The sequence below is a fragment of the Haemaphysalis longicornis genome, unplaced genomic scaffold (assembly GCF_048455015.1).
Source record: "Haemaphysalis longicornis isolate Haplotype H1 unplaced genomic scaffold, Haemaphysalis longicornis Haplotype H1 scaffold_7, whole genome shotgun sequence".
Lineage (NCBI taxonomy): Eukaryota > Metazoa > Arthropoda > Arachnida > Ixodida > Ixodidae > Haemaphysalis > Haemaphysalis longicornis.
The window spans coordinates 95,930,991-95,933,640 of NW_027526422.1; positions in this window are offsets into that span (position 1 = coordinate 95,930,991).

The window sequence follows — 2,650 nt, forward strand, 5'->3', positions numbered from 1 at the left end:
CGACCAGGTGGTGGTTAGAACAGCAATGCCGCAAAGGCGACCAAGAGTTCCTTGGCTTGGACAGGCCGCTCTCAGAACTTGTTTCGCCACAGGTGAACATGGTTAAGGCGTTACCATTAATGGCGCTTTGGCATAAAATTGACGTCCTAACTTCACGGGAAGCTCGATAGTTTTGAGGGAATTTTTGCATTTTTGCATACTACGCTTGTTTTGAGTCATTACGAACCTCTCAAACGGCTTGACTAGAGTGTTCTGTTTCCCATGAAGAAACAGGAAGTCATGCGAATTCTAAATTGGAGGGTAGATGCAAAAGAATAAACGTATTCCGGATTATGCTGTCAGAATTGTTCAACTGAATGCAGCTTCCTCTAACTATGATTACGAGATCACAAGTTTCGTTAAAGATGTTAGGAGACCAACACAATAAAACTCAGCAAATGGTGGCGGTAGGTCACTTTAATGGCGAAGTAAATTCTGCAGAATTAGGTGCATGCTCCAAGAAACAGGGCAATACACCGCCGACATAGCAAATGGAAGATATGTACCCTGTCATTTCGACCCGGAAGCTAGGCGCTGACTTGGGTGTGGCAAAGACGCGGGAGCCCAAGAAGATGCCATGTTCGTTCGTGTAATGCACTGAGGACGATAGCTACTGCAGAAGTGGTGTATTGAAATATCACCTATCTTTGAGGACAAGCAAGGGCAGTTTCCTTGCTGACACGTCACAGTTTCCTTAGGTACCCCACAACCTGTCCTTTACGCTATACTTTACCACACTTGCGTTCATTTGATTTGTATGGACACCATGCCAAGCTTGCCTTCCGGGCAAGGAGTGTGCCATACGCTACCTCAAGACATGACCGCCGGGCACCAGCGGGTGAAGTCAGCACAACAAATCGGGTATTCACGGATGGAGGAGTAGAAAACACATCACCGCAGTTTGCAAAACATTTTACATACACACTTATACTCAGGCACAGCAGACGTCAAAGGAAAACCCTCACCCCGCAATACATACGCGAAAACAGATAGGATACGGCACACTGGCGTTAGCTTAAAAAAACTGCCAGACGTATACCGCCAGCAGCTCTTCCCCAACACACATTGTCTGGCTGCTACCCGACACGCATCCAGCTTATAACCGCCCTTTTCTACTCGGTATCGCTCTGCCCTGGGGCGTCAACCAGCCATCTTCCACATCATTTAGTCCTGTTTGGAGGCTCATCTGTCAAGATGATATGCGAGATGTGCAATAGCAGATACGACTGATTGAGTGGGCGTCCGGCATAGCGGCAGCCCGCAGTCTTGTACTAAAAACACCGACCATAGAGAATGACGACCATCTGAGCAGATATTTAAAACAGAATAAAACTTTCCCTCCGTTCTTCTTCCTTGATGCTCAGTCACTCAGGCGCTGCCTCGCGTACGTCACTAAAGCACAGCGCCAGACAAAAGCTGGACGCCGTTCTGCAAGCCTCTGCTGGATTATCTCACCCGTCTTTGGTAACCAGTTTACAAGGTCATCTCGCGATTGACGCACCTCGACTTTGCATCGGTCCTCATCACACAATGGCGGCAGTGACAACCAGCATGTTGCGGACCTCCACCATGGAGCAAATTAAAAAAAAAAACGCTACTATTTTGTTTTCAATAAAATGCTAATGCAGATGGGCAGCGGCTTCCAGCCTTCAGCCGATTCGTAAAAACCCCAGTTCTCTGTTATAGCCATCTCGGAACGCGACTCTGAAAACACAGTGCTGCACTCATCAACTTTCATGGCAAAGGCAAGAAGCCGGCTCGGTGTCAAACGGGAGCTTATTACGGTTTTGCTACAGAGCTGGCCTCCTAACTCTCAATACATTTGCAGCAGTCATCGTGAGAAACACAGGCCTCTATATCACCATGCCGCTCTGTCTATACCCTGCCCTTCGCGTCGCTGAATACCGGCCATTTGAAGTACATATTTCGCAGTACACTGCCACCGCACTATTTGACAAGAGACTCGAATGCGCACCGATGCATAAGAAATCAAGACAGTGACGTCTAAAGGCTGGCAACCCTATTGTATTGCTGACTGACTTTAGCTGGTTTTTATTAGCACTGAGAAACACTAGTAAAAAGTCTCGAAGTTCCATCGACGTGAGGATGGTTTTCTTTCAAGATAGTTAACAACTACGAGCTGGTTTACAGGCAGAATCGCACGGAAGCGACCACGTACCAACTGAATTACTGCGGATGGTCTCTGCCGGCCGGTATACGTTTACGTACATATGTTATGTGGAAACGTGTCACCTCCCCGTTGAAGAGTTCACGCTATTAATATACCTACAAAACCCCGGTGGTCGTAGCGCAAATGACTTCCTAAGGCCTAATCTAGAACAACAAAAGGACAGCCATTCAAGATTGGAAAGTTTTCGAACGCGTCTATGAATGACCTTCGCTTGGGTCTAGCAGCGTGCACCTCTCCCGAAACTAAGGTACTTCGCCAGCGACTTTCAGTCCGTCTACGGATCGCCCGAAGCTTGCCATACTTTGCGTCAACCACTGAATTCAGACGCTAAAGCCAACCCTCCCACTACCTGGCTTGAGATGGCCGGGAGCTCCTCACCCGAGCTACAGCTCCTGACCACCACTAGGGCTCAAGAATACC